Source organism: Odocoileus virginianus, unplaced genomic scaffold (assembly GCF_023699985.2).
Source record: "Odocoileus virginianus isolate 20LAN1187 ecotype Illinois unplaced genomic scaffold, Ovbor_1.2 Unplaced_Contig_113, whole genome shotgun sequence".
Taxonomy (NCBI): Eukaryota; Metazoa; Chordata; class Mammalia; order Artiodactyla; family Cervidae; genus Odocoileus; species Odocoileus virginianus.
Genome location: NW_027224430.1, coordinates 25,001 through 37,408, shown reverse-complemented (window position 1 = coordinate 37,408; position 12,408 = coordinate 25,001). Strand labels below are relative to the sequence as shown.

Here is a 12,408-nt window from a genome sequence, read left to right as displayed (position 1 = left end):
CTAAGTTTTGCTGGGGGAATATAGGAGTATGTCTGCATTTTCATTTTGATACAGAAAAAGAGAGTATGACTTTCCAAAAGCCAACCCTAATTCCCAGATCTGCAGGGTGAAAAATGACATCATTTTGAACAACATGAGAACCATGGAATTATAGAGAGTGACCAACGGTGAATCTAGTGGGAGTCAGAAGCAGAGAGGAATGATTTTTAGCAGACAGGGTACAGTTGAGGAATTGCTATTGCATGGAATGACGTGGGGATGGACAAGAAACTTACTTTATCACTTCCCTTTTTCTGTCTCCACAATGTATAAAATAGAAACATTTTTTAAAGCAGTGGCTAAATCTTATTATCAGTTAAATAGAAACTCTCCAGGTCAAAACTGTCAAGTGTCACATATGCAAATAGTAGCAATTTGTTCAAAATATGCATTATAGTCTTTTATTTATTTATTTTAGACTCTATATGTTTTGGTTTATTACCCCCCTCTGGTAAAGCATAAGCACTTTAAAATATATTTTCTTTTAAGTTGGACAAAAGCAATTAACATAACCTCACTCACTTCTTATCACGTGAACTTAATTACAATCTCAATTTTAAGAAGATATTTTTCCTTCTTGCTTTTCACTCAATCTGAGGTGCCCCTGCTCAAATATGATGTATACTCTTACCATATTTAATACACTCTACTGTGACTGCTAAAAACCTTTTTTATCTTCCTTTTTTTAAACCTTTCATCTTATTCATAAATTACATAAAAAATAGAACACCTGTGCAAAGTTATTTTGCTCATATAAAAATGATGAAAATAAAATAATCTATCAAAGATAATAAAAACAACATATCTGCATGTGGCATAGTTCTAAGACAGTCAGTGTTACAAGATACATTTTAATGTTTATTAGAGACAGAAAATAATATTTTTCAAAGGCTTTCCTCAAGGCATTTTTTACCTCTTGGTTCCTCAGGCTGTAGATCATGGGATTCAACATAGGAATGATTATTGTGTAGAAGACAGAGGCCGTTTTGTCTGTGTCAAGGGAATGGTTTGATTTGGGCTGCAGATACTTGAAGATCAGAGTCCCATAGAATATAGTGACAGCAGTCAGATAAGAACCACAGGATGAGAATGCTTTGCGCCTCCCTTTGCAGATTGAATTCTCAGGATGGCAGCCACAATGTATAGGTAAGAAATAAGGACCATGGTCAAAGAGCTGATCGTGTTGAATCCAGCAAAGATAAAAATCAAGACCTCTCTGAGGCTGGTGTCTGAGCAGGCAAGAGCCAGCAAAGGAACATCATCACAATAGAAGTGATTAATAACACTGGGGCCACAGTAGATCTCTTGAAAAGTAACAACTATGTGGAGGAAAGCAACAGAAAAGCTGTATAAGTAAGGGCCTGCTACCAGTTGCATGCACACCTTTTGGAACATGATCACCACGTAGAGAAGAAGATTGCCGATGGCCACATAGCAGTCATAAGCCATTACTGCAAGAAGGAACATCTCCAAAATCAAGAAGTTCTGGAAAAAGCCCAGCTGTGTGCACATGCACAGAGAGATATGGGCCTGCGCTTGGTCAGGAGGGTCTCCAGGAACTTTGGGGCTGTTGATGAGGAGTAACAAAAGTCTACAAAGGCCAGATTACTGAGAAAAAAGTACATGGGTGTGTGAAGGTGAGGATCCAACCGGATTAAGGAAATCATGCCAATGTTTCCCACCAGAGTTAGAGCATATACCACTAAAATGAGAAGAAAGAGAAGGATTTCAATCTCTCTCTGGACTGAAAAACACAAAAGAATGAATTCCATCACCCTGGTTATGGAATCACCCTGATCCCAATATGCATATATACAAACACATGCATACTTATACATAAGTACACACATAAAATGTGATGTGAAAACTGTTTTCCCCCATTCATTTATTTTCCTCTTGCTGGAGGCAAAACCCAGATTGTGAAAGTTCTGTTTCAACTAACTTGTCTTCCTGAACAGACATCTTAGAAGAGCTACTGGCACTACAGCTCACCATTCTGGCAAAAGAATGGAAAAAAAAAATGATAAAATATTGATCTGAACATCATTTGCCCATTTCCATAATGGCAATATAATAACTCTAGATGCTTTTGAACTGTGGTGTTGGAGAAGACTCTTGAGAGTTCCTTGGACTGCAAGGAGATCCAACCAGTCAATCCTAAAGGAGATCAGTCCTGAGTATTCACTGGAAGGACTGATGCTGAAGCTGAAACTCCAATACTTTGGCCACCTCATGCGAAGAGTTGACTCATTGGAAAAGACCCTGATGCTGGGAGGGATTGGGGGCAGGAGAAGAAGGGGATGACAGAGGATGAGATGGTTAGATGGCATCACCGACTCAATGGACATGAGTTTGGGTAGACTCTGGGAGTTGGTGATGGACAGGGAGGCCTGGCGTGCTGTGGTTCATGGGGTCACAAAGAGTCGGACATGACTGAGTGACTGAACTGAACTGAACTGAATCTCACTTTGGTTTTCCATGATAAATATCAAATTGGGATATTTTAGAGGTAATTAGCAGAAATTTTGATATTGAGTTACTTTTCTTTGAGCATACATTGAAATCAGGTTTATTTTCTTATATTTCTTCTTTGTAATAAAAGGAAAAAGAAGCCAAATCCACACAGCCTCATCAATTTTAGAAGAAAAACACACACAAAAAACAAACAAACAAACAAACAAACAAACCTCCCTACTTTGTGAACTACTTTCAGCCACAAATGTCTCTTTTGGCAAATTTTTTTAAAGATCAAAAGTTTCCCTCAAGAGAAAGACAACATTCATACAAACAAATGCTCTTCTTCCTTAGGAATTGGCTTCCACAGTTTCATCAACAAAGTGTTTTCTTCTAAAGGAAGCCCAAGTCTTGGGCAGAAGTCAAACAGGATGTTTTATTTGGGGTGGGCTAAGAAAGTATTTCATTATTGTGTATACATGTCAGCTTCATCCAGTGGAAGCAGAGTTAGACAGGGTCTTCTACTTTCCTTTAAATTGTGATAAGTGTAGAGGCTTGGAAAACAAGGGTTATGGAAATGACCGACAGTATCTCTTGACCTACTTGGTTGTAGAAGAAATTTTCCCCTGAAAGTTGGAAGACCCAGGGTAACTGAATGTGTAAAGCAGGCCTTTATAAAGTACAGTCTCCTTTCCTTGGGGAGTTAATTCCTAATATTCCCCAGAGATGACTGCACCAGTTTCACTGACTCTCCAGGATGCAACTATGATTAGAAAGCGTCAATTAGAAAAAAAAAAAAAAACCTATAAAGACAAAGGTAACAATAGGTCTTATTTTAAACTAGAATGTTGTGAAGTAATTAGCCTTTGATTAAAATAAATTAATTAATTTTTAAAAATAAGCAAAAATAAACTATAATGATATCATCATGAAATCAGTAATCCTTGATTCAGTTCAGTTCAGTCACTCAGTCATGTCCAACTCTTTGCAGCCCCATGAACTTCAGCATGCCAGGCTTCTCCTATCCATCACCAACTCCTGGAGCTTACTCAAATTCACGTCCATCAAGTCAGTAATGCCATCCAACCATCTGATACTCTGTCGGTCCCTTCTCCTCCTGTCTTCAATTTTTCCCATCATCAGGGTCTTTCATAATGAGTCAGGTCTTAGCATCAAGTGGCCAAAGTATTGGAGTTTCAGCTTCAACATCGGTCCTTCCAATGAACACCCAGGACTGATCTCCTTTAGGATGGACTGGTTGGATCTCCTTGCAATCCAAGGGACTCTTCAAGAGTCTTCTCCAACACCACAATTCAAAAGCATTGAATCTTCAGTGCTCAGCTTTCTTTATAGTCCAACTCTCACAACCATACATGACTACTGGAAAAACCATAGCCTTGACTAGACAAACTTTTGTTGACAAAGTAGTCTCTGCGTTTCGACATGCTGTCTAGGTTGGTCATAGCTTTCCTTTCAAGGAGTAAGCATCTTTTAATTTCATAGCTGCAGTCACCATCTTCAGTGATTTTGGAGCCCCAAAAAATAAAGTCATCCACTGTTTCCACTGTTTCCCCATCTATTTGCCATGAAGTGATGGGACTGGATGCCATGATCTTAGTTTTCTGGATGTTGAGCTTTAAGCCTTCATAGAGTCATTCAACTTCAGCTTCTTCAGCATGACTGGTCAGAGAATACACTTGCTGTTTTTTTCTTGTGTGTGTTTGTGTGATATTGAATTGTCTGTCTTGGAAACAGAGATCATTCTGTCATTTTTTGAGATTGCATCAAACACTGCATTTCGGACTCTTACGGAGTGTGATGGCTACTCCATTTCTTCTAAGGGATTCTTGCCCACAGTAGTAAATATAATGGTCATCTGAGTTAAATTTACCCATTCCAGTCCATTTTAGTTCACTGATTCCTAAAATGTCGATGTTCACTCTTGTCATCTCCTGTTTGACCACTTCCAATTTGCCTTGATTCATGGACCTAACATTCCAGGTTCCTATGCAATATTGCTCTTTACAGCATTGGACCTTGCTTCCATCACCAGTTACATCCACAACTGGGTGTTGTTTTTGCTTTGGCTCCATCTCTTCATTCTTTCTGGAGTTATTTCTCTACCAATCTCCAGTAGCATATTGGGCACCTATCAACCTGGGGAGTTCATCTTTCAGTGTCCTATCTTTTTGCCTTTTCATACTGTTTATGGGGTTCTAAAGGTAAGAATACTGAAGTGGTTATTCTTGAATGTGCATGTCCAATTCAGTTGCCTGAAACAAAACAAGCAAAAGCAAAAAAAAAAAAAAAAAAGTGGTAAAGTCTTTAAATATCCCAACTGTTTCTGATGCATTGTCATCATTTGTTTACATGTCTCTTCCATTCCATGTGACCTTCCTAGTTGAAGGGATTATGATTCAAATTATTTGCTTTATATCTACTAACTGTGTTTTTCACCTAGATGTTGTAAATCATAAGTTGTTTTCTTTATTCTTTGCTGCATGTAGACTTAACAATAATAAATACCCTCTGTCTACATCATATATCATTAAAACTCAACTTTTAAAATTACATAACATTAATTTGTTGTGTGACCTGCAGCAAGAATCTAAGCTATTGTTTTTCCACACAGTGAGCTAATTTCCCTAATAATATTAATTAAATAATCCATTTCTTTCTTATTAATTTATAATTAACAAGACTTTAAAAATATCACCTCATTTACTAAAATAACTCAATAAAATCTATGAGTTTAGAGTTTTAGAAAATTTTATAGGTATAGGACGTTTTTATATATGCTTTACTTTATGAAAAGATAATTTTTTGAGAACATAAATAAAGTATAGTTGACACCTGAACAACATGGGTTTGAACTGCATGGATCCACTCAAATGCCATTTTGTGTTCAATAAATACTACTACAGTCCTACTCTATCCAAAGTTGATTGACTCTTCAGATGAAGAATTGCACATCTAATGCAAAGTTAAGGCAAATTCTACAACCAGTGGGGTTTATGTCCCTAATCCTACATTGCTCAAAGGTCAAATGTATATGTATGCATCATAATAAAATTTGATATACAGAAAAATATGAAAAATATACAGTATAAGTCATCCACTACAGGTAACTACTCTTTTAAGTTTCAAGACAATTCATTTTCCTTCATATTTTATGTCCTTTATTAAAATATGCTCTTAGAGTATATGACAAGTTACTACTTATACTGCCCCCCCTTTTTCCCCAGCAAGTCAGTAGTTCATCAATATCCAGGGGGGAGTGGTCCTAGGACACCTCCCCTCCCTCCCCACCAAATGCAGGGGTGATAAATTCCCTTATACAAAACGGCATAGCATAGCACAGTTGTCCCTCCAATACAGAGGTTCTGCATCAGTGGATTCACCAACCATGGTTCCTAGATGAATTGCCAAATTCAGGGTTCACAAATATAAAAGCCTGATGATATATCAGGATTCTGGGCTTCCCTGGTGGCTCAGATGGTAAAGAATCTGCCTGTAATGCAGGAGACCTGGGTTCAATCCCTGGGTCAGGAAGATCCCATGGAGAAGGGAATGGCAACCCATTCCAGTATTCTTGCCTGGAGAATTCCATGGTCAGAGTAACCTGGCAGACTATAGTTCACAGAGTTGCAAAGAGTTGGACACCATCGACTAACACTACTACTACTACAATATCAGGATTTAATATACCATGTAAGATTATTTCCAAAATATGTTCTAATACTCTGTTATATATCCAATTTTAATATTTTGTCACTTTTTCTAATTGATAAAATGGTTCCCTGGTGGCTCAGTAGTAAAGAATCCACCTACCAATACAGGAGACACGATTTCTATCCCTGGGATAGATTCCAAGGAGAAGGAAATGGCAGGAAGATCCACTGGAGAAGGTAATGGCGACCCATTCCAGTATTCTTGCCTGGAAAATTCCATGGACAGAAGTTGCTAGCTGACTACAGTCCATGTACATGACTTGTGACCAAAAGAGTCAGACATGACATAGTGACTAAACAACAACAAATTAGAAAATACTAATCCTATAATAAATCCTCTTACTCAAGATTGGTTTAGAATGATCCAGTATTTTTAAGATTAAATACCGAAAAATAGAAATGTTGAGTAAGACAATAAGTCTACTTTAACATTTTTTCTGTTGTTGTTCAGTCACTAAGTTGTGTTTGACTCTTTGCAACCCCATGGACTGCAGCATGCCAGTCTTCCCTGTCCTTCACTTCCTCAGAGATTTTGCTCAAACTCATGTACATTCAGTCAGTTATGCCATCCAACCATCTCATCCTCTGTCACCTCCTTATCCTCCTGCCCTCAAACTTTCCCAGCATCAAGGTTTTTTTCAATGAGTTGGCTCTTCACATCAGGTGGCCAAAGTATTGGAGCTTCAGATTCAGTTCTTCCAATGAATATTCAGGGTTAATTTCCTTTAGGATTAACTGGTTTGATCTCCTTGCAGTCCAAGGACTCTCAAGAATCTTCTCCAGCATTACAATTTGAAAGAATAAATTCTTTGACCCTCAGTCTTCTTTATAGTCCAACCATCTCATCTGTACATGACTACTGAAAAAAACAAACAAACATAGCCTTGTACTTACTTTACTGAAAAATTATCTTTTTTTGCAGCACTGTTCTTTGCAAAGTTGTCTTTGTATGCTGCCTCCAGTGTATGTCCTCCCACTCCTCATGAAATCATTCCAGTCATCCTTTCATTCCTATTATTCAATATAAAGTCCACTTAACAAGATCATGCTATTTAATATATCACCATATTTGCTATAGTTTTTCCTTCCTTGATGAATTTTCTCACATTTGAATTTTCATGCCCCCCCTGAATTTCTTCCTGAATGTTCATCCTCAGTTTCATTGTTGGTTTCTCTTCATTGCCTTGACCACTAAATGTTGGACAGACACAAGTTCAAGTCTTTGTCAATTTCATCTGATTATATCTACACATTGTCCTTTACTTGTTAATTTCATTCAGTCTTATTCCATTTAACAGTGTCCATATGCAAATTGTACCCAATGTAACTCTTCACCTTAGTACATTCTGAATTCTAAACTCTCATATTCAATATCAGATTGATGTCTTTACTGGGTAGTGCACTAAGCATCTTAGATTTAGTGTCCAAAACTGAGTTTCTGGTACCATTCCCTTTCCTTTCTCAAGTCTGTTCCTCTCAAACTCCTCTCAACTGTTCCTCTCAAACTCCTCTGAATCCTCTGAATCCTATGGTTGGTCCAGGCAAATACCTTGAGTCACTCTTGACTTGGAGGAATTCAGGTCGGTGCTTTCTTCCAGTTTATCTGGCATCCAACTTATTTTGCCAGCTAGAATGCTACTCCATGTTTTATCCATCATCCTTTCAGCTAGGTTCCCTGTTTCCATCCTTTCTCTCTTCAGTCAATTGTAAAGCAGAGTAATTTGTTTAAAGAGTAAATTAGGTTATCTCACTCCCTGGCACAGAATCCTCCAATAGTTGCCCATTTCACCCAGTATAGAAATCAGATTCTTTTTTATGTTTTTTTTTCAAATTTATTTTGAATTGGAATATAATTTCTTTACAATGTTGTGTTGATTTCTGCTGTACAAAATGTGAATCAGCTTTAAGTAGAAATATATCTCCTTCTCTTGAGTTCCCCTCCCAGTTCCCCCCTCCATCCCATCCCTCTAGGTCATCACAGAGCACCAAATGAGCTGCCTGTCCCCTACAGCAGTTTCCCACTAGCTAACCATCATACACATGGTGGTATGTACATGTCAATGACACTCTCAATCTGCCCCACTCTCTCAGATATGCAGATGACACTGTTCTAATGGCAGAAAGCAAAGAGAAACTACAGTACCTTTTGATAAAGGTGAATGAGGAGAGTGAAAAAGCTGGCTTAATACTCAATACTCAAAAAACTAAGGTCATGGCATCCAATCCCATCACTTCATGGCAAATAGACGGGGGGAAAAGTGGAAACAGTGCTAGATTTTATTTTCTTGGGCTCCAAAATTTCTTCAGACTGTGACTGTAGCCACAAAATTAAAAGATATTTGCTCCTTGGAAGAAAAGATAATAAATCTAGACAACTTCTCAAAAACCAGAGACATTACTCTGCTGACAAAGGTCAGTATAATCAAAGCTATGATTTTTTTCAATAGTCATGTAAGAATGTGACAGTTGAACCTTAAAGAAGGCTGAGCACTTAAGAATTGATGCTTTCAAATGTTGGGGCTGCAGAAGACTCCTGAGAGTCCCTTGGACTGCAAGAACATTAAACCGGTCAATCCTAGAGGAAATCAACACAGAGTATTCATTAGAAGGACTAAGGAAGAAGCTCCAATGATGTGGCCCCCTGATATGAAGAACTGACTCATTGGAAAAGACCCTGAGGCTGGGAAAGATTGAGGACAGGAAGAGAAAGGGGTGACAGAGGATGAGATGGTTGGATGGCATCACTGACTCAACGGACATGAGTTTGAGCAAACTCCAAGAGATGGTGAAAGACAGGGAAGCCTGGCATGCTGCAGTCCATGGGTCTGAAAAGAGCCGGACATGCTGAGGGGCTGATCGACAACTCCTTCCCCTCCTGTGTCCACAAGTCCATTCTCTATGTCTGTGTCTCTATTCCTGCCCTGCAGATAGGTTCATCAGCACCATTTTTCTAGATTCCATATATATGCATTAATATATATTTATTTTTCTGTCTTACTTCATTCTGTATAACAAGCTCTAGGTTAATCAATATCACTTCAAAAAAGTTACAGGGGTCCACAGAAATGGGAATGATTAGGCTGTTTATGGCTTTCTGACTACATTTATCTTAATTCTTCCCCCTCCTCCCATTCCCTTCTTTCTATCCATATATATATATATATATTCTTTTTTTAATATTTTGGGGCATGGCAGCTTGCATGTGTGTGTTCTAGGCTCCTCTGTCCAGTGGATAATCCAGGCAAGAATACTGGAGTGGGTTGTCATGCCCTTCCTCAGGGGGATCTTCCCAACCCAGGGATTAAACCCATGTCTCTTATATCTCCTGCATTGGCAAACTTGCTCTTTCCCACTAGAGCCAGCTGCGAGACCCCATGTTTGCATTTCTTCCCTCTGCCTAGGATACCTTTCCTTGACATCTCACTCTTTCACCCCCTGGACACTTTCACAGTGTGAAAGGTGAGAACACTAGAGTCAGATATCGAGCCCCAAATTCTGGCTTTGTTGGTATGAGCCATGACAATACTTATTCATATAACACACTGTGTTTTGTTTTCAACATCTTTGAAACAAAAATGGACAAAGTAACTGCTTCTGGTGTGGCTTTGAGGATTAAATGTGTGTGTAAACTATGCAAATATAAAGGATGTAAATTGTGTAAAAGATCTAGAATCATGTCTGTATTATCAGAAATGCCACATCAGCATTAATTGCTAGTACATTACTTCTCTTCCCTAACTTACTTTTTTTTCCCCCCGCTATCATTCATCATTACACCAAACTTTTAGTTGATTTGTTCCTTTGTCTTCTCTGATATTTATCATATGGGAAGAAGTTTTGGTCTCTTATCAGTCTCTTTATATGTGTTTGTTGACACAAACTGGAGACTCAATAAAGATTCTCAACAGAGTTGTAAGAGTTTACATTTTTTTCTGCACTAACATTAATAATTATATATATAGTTTTCACTTGCCAAGCTCATTCTTTAAAAATAATATTTTCTCTTTTATGCCGAGTAAATCATTGTTGTTGTTTAGTTGCTATGTCGTTTCCAACTCCTTTGCAACCCTAAGGACTGTAACCCACTAGGCTCCTGTGTTCATGGGATTTTCCAGATAAAAATATGGAGTGGGTTGCCATTTCATTCTGACGAAGGTCTTCCTGACCCAGGGATTGAACACATGTCTCCTTCATGGGCCGGCAGATTCTTTATCACTGAGTGACCAGGGAAGCATTAAATCTTTAGTAAACTGTATGCTAATCATTAGTAAATTTTAAGTTTTACTAATAATTAACTAAATTAACAAAAAGGAGGAAACCTTCTTTGAAAATAATGAGATTGGTATTTTTGGGAGTCAAACTGCCAAAACTTTTTGAGAAATTCATTTATTTCTCAACAAAGTCCCTAGTTGTGTCAGAAACTACAGATAAAGTGGCTAAAAAATGACACCATTTAATTATGTTTTCTTTGTTGTTGTGTTGCTGTTGTTTTTAATTCCTAAATCAAGCTACATAGGCTTTTTATTTTCTTTACCCAGTTTTTGGTACTTAATTTCTAATATACCTCGTTTCAATCTTTCTTATTTAACTATGAAGGAGGATACAGCTATTCATGATTAATTCTCTACATATACCTTCGTTTGTATTCTTTTAACTTTTATTTGGGCTTCCCTTGTAACTCAGATGGTAAAGCATCTGCCTGCTGTGTAGGAGACCCTACACACACACATACACAATTATTTCTCTGATACTTTTAAGCTGAAAATTTGACTTATTCCTTGAAGCAAGCTTTTTATTTGTTTTCACAGAGTAAGCTGATTTGAGGGCTTCCCAGGTAATGATAAAGAATCTGCCTGCCAGTGCAGGAGACATACCAGACACAGGTTCAATCTCTGAGCTGGGAAGTTTCCCTGGATTAGGAAACGGTAACCTACTAGAGTATTCTTGCTTGGAAAAGTCCATGAACAGAGGAGCTTGGCAGGTTACAATTCATGCAGTAACAAAGAGCCGGACACAACTGGATGCTGGGCACTGGCGCTGACTGGACTTCATTTGATACCTTCATATCTTGTTTCCATCGTGATGAATTTTTGTGCCCTAATTTCTAGAAAATGATCAAACCATAAATATGAGCATTTTTATCATATTTTAGTTACAATTTCTATTCTAGAGTTATGAAGAAACCAAAACTTTGTCTAATTATTGCAGCTCACACACTATCACCTAATCCAAACTATGCACACATGGTATATGGCATCTCACATTGGTAGTACATATATTTTACATTAGCTATTTCAATCGTATCTCCATCTGAGTTAGCTTTTACCTAGCTGACTCTTTAGGATTTTTTTTTAATTCAAGGAAGTATTAAACCCATTGGTATCTTTTAATGCATTCTAGCAATACCTTCCCTCATGTGTTAAAAATATGAATTATAAAAAAAACAGTAGCAGCATTGAATTAAAAAAAATTAATCAGTGATTCTATTACCAAATTATTTGGTGTTAGTGAATATGAAGTATCTCTCCAGAAAATTTAAAAGTTCCCAAGTGCCTATTGCTTGCCCATAATATATACTATGAAAGAAATTAGGTTAATATTTCCATTTCTAGTCAGGTTGCAAAAATTCAGAATATTTGGGAAAACTAAGAAAAATATAATTTTTTGTAGCTACCATTCTTTACTTGTCTATTTTAATTGAATAACTGCTGATCATTAAGTAAAGAGAAACTGAAGTCAGAGTGTGCTTAAGTGTCAGTGATGAAACTGTCTCTCTGGGTCTTATTACAAAACTTCCCTGCAAACAGAATTCCCTACTGTAATTGCTGAAGGTAGATTTACCTTTTAATCAGTTTCAAGGAGACTTATTAAAATGACGTTTCTCAGCTTTTTCATGGGAATGTATTAATAGAAACCAATTTCAACAAACAAAGTTTCAACTCAGGATTAATGAATATGGGGTGAAGTTTGAGTGTGTTGAAGTAATCATCTGATTCCTCAGGGATGATCTGTCCTCAGCCTTGAAGCATCTTCCTTTGAGAGATCAAACTGCAGGCTGCAGTGGGAAGATTACAGGTTTTGGAGCAGGATGTAGGTTTGACTCAAGCTCATCAGTTACCTCCTCACACACAGTTGGGAAAGTCATAAACTCTGAGTCCCAATTAAGAAAGAAAACTACTACAAT

General features: G+C 37.6%; 1 pseudogene; it reads right to left on the bottom strand.

The window, feature by feature from the left end:
- Positions 1–820: 820 nt before the first annotated feature.
- Positions 821–1,877, bottom strand: LOC110121749 (olfactory receptor 8U3-like; annotated as a pseudogene).
- Between the last annotated feature and the right edge of the window lie 10,531 nt (positions 1,878–12,408).